Below are 6523 nucleotides of genomic sequence, written 5' to 3' on the forward strand. Positions count from 1 at the left end.
GCCATAATTAATAGTCACTAGATTTTTTATCATTTAAGAACGATTTATTCTTATTCACAATTTATCTACATATGTATACCTACATGCATAATTAGTTAATTACATATTAAAGGGTGTGTGGCACATGGTGTCCTAGGAGCCACGGTTCTGAAGATACGATCTTTTCTTTTTTTCCTTATTCATACAAGATCTCCCAATTAAAATTAGGCTAAATTTTGTTTATTTGTAATATAATAGGCCCATGTGTTCGTTTAATGCTGTAATTTGCAAGACTATCAAACAAATTATGCATTTAACACACTACAAAAAAAAGTGATTGGGCTTCGAATATCACATTTTGCATGATTCAGGAAGAAAAGTCAAATATCGTATCGCCTCGGTTCATGTGTCAAACAACCTGTATAATTCTCCTGTGCCTTTTCTGCCAATATAGAAAAATAATTAATTGGGCAGGTATTTGGCGGAAACTCACCCACGCAGTATCATTTATACAAAAATCGTTCCTCAATATCTTGCCTATAGTGTACAATAGGTAGGTGATATAAATTATTTCTTTCTAACACTAAAATGTAAACTAAGTTCAATGGCAGTATTTAATTTACTTAAATAGTACCCAGTAATATAAAAAAATTACCAGTTATACTTACTTTGCAAATAGGAATACTGTCTGGTATTGTTTATCGGTCGGTGAATACATTCATGTTTGATATAAATGATATAATATTACTACTTGTTTAATTTAATCAGTTCTTTTTGTTTTTTATCACGTTCAGCATCACGAAAGTTAATCTGGAATTCCGATCCGCAATTTGTTAGCACATTTTTTATAAAGATATTCCAGTTCAAATACGTTATATTGATTTTAAAAAATATAAGTATTAAACACATAACAGATTCCTTATATTTTATAAAAAGAAAAACAATTAAGTACATTATACAATTATAGGTTCATACAAAAACACATTTTTATGGCATAAATAGCAAAAAGCCTTCATTTTAGAGAAATACTCTCACAAGTACTTAATGTTTTGACATGCTAGTAACGTTCTAGTACGGTAGTGGCGTTACGAGTCAATTTAATTTTGCCATTTTCAATTCTGGGCTATACAATACGTAGATATCAGGTTTATTCGACATGTTTGAATCTCAAAGGATATAAATAATCGTAAAACCCTTCTTATCTCGTAAAATATTTACCAACGATCCCTCTGAGAGTTGACCGTTATAATTAGATATCTACACGTTATGTACTCGTAAGTATCTTATACTCCAAAAATAAATAAGACTAATGTGAATTATCCAATTTTGACTTAAATATTTTTTACATATAAAAAGATCAGCCATTTATTCAATATTCAAGATCTAGGAAACATCGTAGGTATATCGTAACGAAAATTGTAACTGTTCTGTTGTGTTAAAATATTAATTATAAATTTAAGTCTTTTACAAATGAAAATTGCAAACCTATCGCCATATAATTTAAATGAGATTGCCTGACCGCAGTCATAGTCACAAAACGAAATGTAGATAAACTATATACTTACTTAAATGTTAAGAAAACGTATGGAAAAAATATAAATAACGGTAGAAAAAAAGACAAGACATACTAGGAACGTGGTATTATTTTCGTATTGATATTTATTCGATTCTCATATCCGACCGATATCTTACTAGATTTTATACCGTAACAGAAACAGTACAAGTGGCAGGTACTTTCTTAATATTACTAACTATGTCATGTACTATCGAACCAACTGATTCATGACCCACTTGGCAGATAATTCGTTTGAATCTTTCAAACCTGTAAGGTCTATCGCTTATTAATGCACTTAAGTCGTTTTAAATATTAACTAAATTGTGTCGTTTAACTTCAAACGGGTAAATCCATTCTGCTTTAAAGTTGATTATGTATAAAAATATTATATAATCTGAAAAAGAATCAACCTTATAGCAGAATGGATTTACCCGATTTTGAAGTTAAGCGACACAATTATGTCACTACACACATGTCGGTGTCTAATAAAATGATAACAAGTTCATCACCAAGGAAACCCTATCTGCAAGCGAATTTCGATCTACTTATTAAGACGGTTTGGCAAAATGAGCTTATGGTGGGTCATGAGTCAGTTGGTTCGATAGTGCTTACTGATTTATGCATAAGAAAAACCGCGTATATTTTTTTAAATAAATTATACTCGAAGTTTAATAAAAGTCTTATCCACATTATGTTTTCGTCTACTTCTACTTCAATGCAGTTAATTGGTTCCGTTGATTTAGGGACAATCCAAAATTTTAGCCGAAACGTGACTTTTTCCGCGGCAAACGTAAATCGATATAATTTTTCATGATTTTCAACCACACTGATCCATTTTTCAAAGCTAAAAGTAACAAGTTAAGCGGAAGTCTTTTCAACTTGTCATATTTCATATTAGACAGCGACAGCCACCTGTAATTTGTAACTTGTAGCTTCGTTAAATGGGTCACATTTTATCAAAGCCGCCGTTTTCCTAAAGGGGAATACGTGCGCTCAAAATTCAATCGCTGTTTTACCATCGTATTTTGCAATAGGCCCTTTGCTTTTCTTGGTTTTCTTTTTTACCTGTGGTAAGCATAATATGAAAACGTACGTATAAAATTAAAATTTACACGTTACCATTGACATGACTTTAATGTAATTTAGTAATTTATATTTTGCAGAATGTATTTTTCAAATTTTCAATACATTGTGTTACACCTAAAACATTTTTAAGTATTTAATGTGCTCACAATTGTAAAGTAGATGAAATTACTCATATTTATCATTTATCGTTATTTATTTTACTAGAATATATTTTAGCAGCACTCCAGCCACCATTTTTTTTAATTAGAACTGTATATATATATATATATATATATATATATATATATATATATATATATATATATATATATATATATATATATATATATATTATATCAACTATATCTACATCTATATCAACACATAGGTAAATATAACTCAATATTTATGTTTTTCACTTATTGATAAGGGTCCTGCAATTCAAACATGATTGTCTGTTATTTATGTTTGGTACGTAACGTACTAAAATGGGAAACAAAAGTTATTTGCGGCTGCGGCCCAACGTGGCGATGTAGCATTTTATTTACTTTTTTATATCTCTATCTTCTGTGAAGTTATTTCTTGATTTTTTTTAGGAATTAGCTATTGTTTGTCTAATAATTATAATATTGATATATTGCCATACACGTGACTATAGATGCCATATTTTATATGAACACATTATTACATAAAATAACATTAGGTAGTTATGACCTTAGTTGAGTAAGTTTTATTTCTCTTAAACCAATATTTTACCTCACTGTTTTCCGTTCTAACTTATTTCTATACCTTGGTTTAATTATTTAGGATTTCATTATACTTTACATATAAGTAATGAATAATTATATGTTTGTAATGAGTAGATGTTTAAGAATATTGACTAAGTCACAAGATAATTTATTACCAATGACATGTTTTGAACTCTTTTTTTATATTTTAATTGTTAAGTGTAAAAAGTTGATATATATATATTTCGATGAGAATTTGATGTATTTTTTTTGTATGAATTTAGAAGTTGCCAGATGTGTGGTTGCCTAATGCCGTTATTGAAAAAAAAACTCTGACAAGTCTCATTAATAGAGCTTGCCTCATTTCATACTTATTACGTGTAGGTATGTAACATGATTGTGTGATGAAACGCGCAGCACCAATAAACGAAGATCCCGTCAATACTATTAGGTACGCGCATACCTATGTAAACATAATTTCAATAATGAAATGTTCTTTATTGGATACATAATTATAAATAAAAACAATAATACTAATCATAAACTAAACCTTAATCTAAAAATAAATACCTAACTAAACTAAAAATATTAATGACCGTAGGGTTGGCAGCTGCCTCGCCCAAAGAATAAGCCTAGCGATACAGCGAGGAAATGCTGCCAGTGTCTACGGCACCATGCCTAAGGAGTTCACCTAGTTTTTAATATTTTTAGTATAGTTAGGTATTTATTTTTAGATTAGGTTTAATTTCAATTAAATATAATCATGACAAGGACGCGTCCATTCTTCGATTATATGTCTACACATTTTTATCATCCTATATAATACTTGCTAAATCACTGTGCCATACAATTTTCTTTTATTGGATGTTACCCTACGTACGTAAGTCATATTGTCATACTTGTAGAACTACTATGCGCCTGAACAACATATAAGTCTTATGACGACTATGTCATTTAGAAATATAAATAAATACCTGCCTTTATAGTGCCTATAGAGGATAAATAAATATTTTACTATATATTTTTCCCCAATTCAGAAACATCAACACTACCTACGTTATTTTATAGATTATATGAAAAGAACATACAAAATTGAGTTAATGTCAAAAACCTAACATCACTTTATACAAATACATACTCTCCTGTATCTATGTTGCTTCGTAGGTGAAGATACCTTTGTACAAGGTAACATATACATCAATAAGTATAGTCAAATAGAGAAGTGACCCTCCTACCAAGAGGATCGAGTATCTATATAGACAATTAAGCTTCCGCCACACATAAAGCGTTTTGATAGCGTGGCGTTAGCGGAGCGCAATGATAGCGGTGCGCCGGACGAACGCTGGCGTTCCGCTAGCAATCCGCGCGCATTCCGCTCGCAATCCGCGCTCGTTATTTCCCGCCGGCGTCCGCTGGGCGCAACGCCAGCGTTCGTCCGGCGCACCGCTATCATTGCGCTCCGTTGACGCTCCGCTAACGCTCCGCCTACGCTCTCAAAACGCGCATGTGTGGCCGAGCTTTTACTGTCAAAGAAAATTTGTAGTCATAGTACACGGACTGCCATCTTTCGGTTATAACTTTTGATCCATAGTTTTGACAATTGGCGCACATTCTTAACTGGATAAACGACTATACGTGTTAAAATGGACAAATATTTATATCAGCGCCATCTAGCTGAGAAACAACCAAAGGTGTAGCGCCATCTAGACTACCATACATTTTTTTTGTTGGTTCCGAGAGGTACGATTTTTTCTAAGACGTTATCCTACAAACAAATTTCTATGCCGGAGCGACCAACTCTCTCTCTGCATCTGAGTGTTGAAATGTAGGTATATCTTATAAGATGTCTTTCAGATTCACTCGTGTTTTGTATAATACAATATGACATATCAGTGGAGTTGGCATAAAGAGACGTATTAAAAAAACTGTAATTGATATCATTTCGTATCGTACTAAAGAAAACCGACATCATGTTGTGTAACAGTCTATGCAAACTTGACTATTTTACCGGCGCCTTATAAAATTGTTTTAGATGAAATCGATATAAAAATAACACCTTTGAAACGAATTAATAATTTTCAGGGATTCGGTATGTTTCAGTAACATTAATAACATAATTATAAACATGAATTGTATTTTATGTAGGTTGATAAACATCTTGCATTAAAGAGTGTCTTAATTTGACCCATGTGAAGTGAGCTAGACTTATATTAACCCCTTAGTCAACTATATTTATAGGTTAGTAGGTTCTGTCTCGGAAAGTGCGAACCCGTGTGATGTTTTCTGAAATCTGTTGAACTACAGGTGCAGTTTGCCATGTTATTTCTTAAGTCTCAATGACGCTGCGCTGTATTTTTTACATGTAGAGTGTAGAGTTATAAGTGATGTTCTGTTTTTCTTAATACCAGGTATGTCCAGCGAGATATATTTGTAGTATTAGAGATATCGTTTCAATTGAAAAAGTGAATGCAAACTTAATTTATTAAATATTAAATGCTGATGAGGCTAGGCATGTTGCGGCTTTTTTAACATGATTATCATCATGAAACGTTCGCAAGTCGCAAACAATTGAAATCGAAAATACTACAAATTGGTTCGCATTAAGATTAGAATATACCTATTGGATTAACTAAAGAATAGTTATGAACTGCTTAAGTATACGTAACAGTTATCAGAAACGTTGAGTTACAAACATAAAACGCTTATTTGATTGGCAATCAAAGCCCTCAATACTAACATAAAACAAAGTATTGCAACCAATAGATGTTAATAAGTATATTATTGTAATTTTCACATTTCAAAACAAATTAAATTTAGTCACATTTAATTTTGTATTCATTTCGACACCCTTTTTCATATTTTCTCCTACCTATAGGTATGCAAATTGCAAAACTTGTGGATTAGTGTAGCCAGTGTTTTACACACATTAATAAGTATGGGATGATGTGTGATATTATTATTATCCCATCAATAAATGTATTTCCTGCCTGAGAAAGCAACTGACACCGACAACGTGCCGAATAGCTGTGGTCCAGCTGAAAGATTGTTGTTGGTTGGACTTGTTGGGCATGCTGTTGTATATTGTTTTATTTCATAGGTTAATGTTTACTACTAGATTTTTGTGATTTTCTTTTGTTTGTCCTATACTGCGTTCAATATTACCAGCCAAACATGAGGAAACCTTGTAGAATACAGT

The sequence above is a fragment of the Leguminivora glycinivorella genome, chromosome Z (genome assembly GCF_023078275.1).
Source record: "Leguminivora glycinivorella isolate SPB_JAAS2020 chromosome Z, LegGlyc_1.1, whole genome shotgun sequence".
NCBI classification, from domain to species: Eukaryota; Metazoa; Arthropoda; class Insecta; order Lepidoptera; family Tortricidae; genus Leguminivora; species Leguminivora glycinivorella.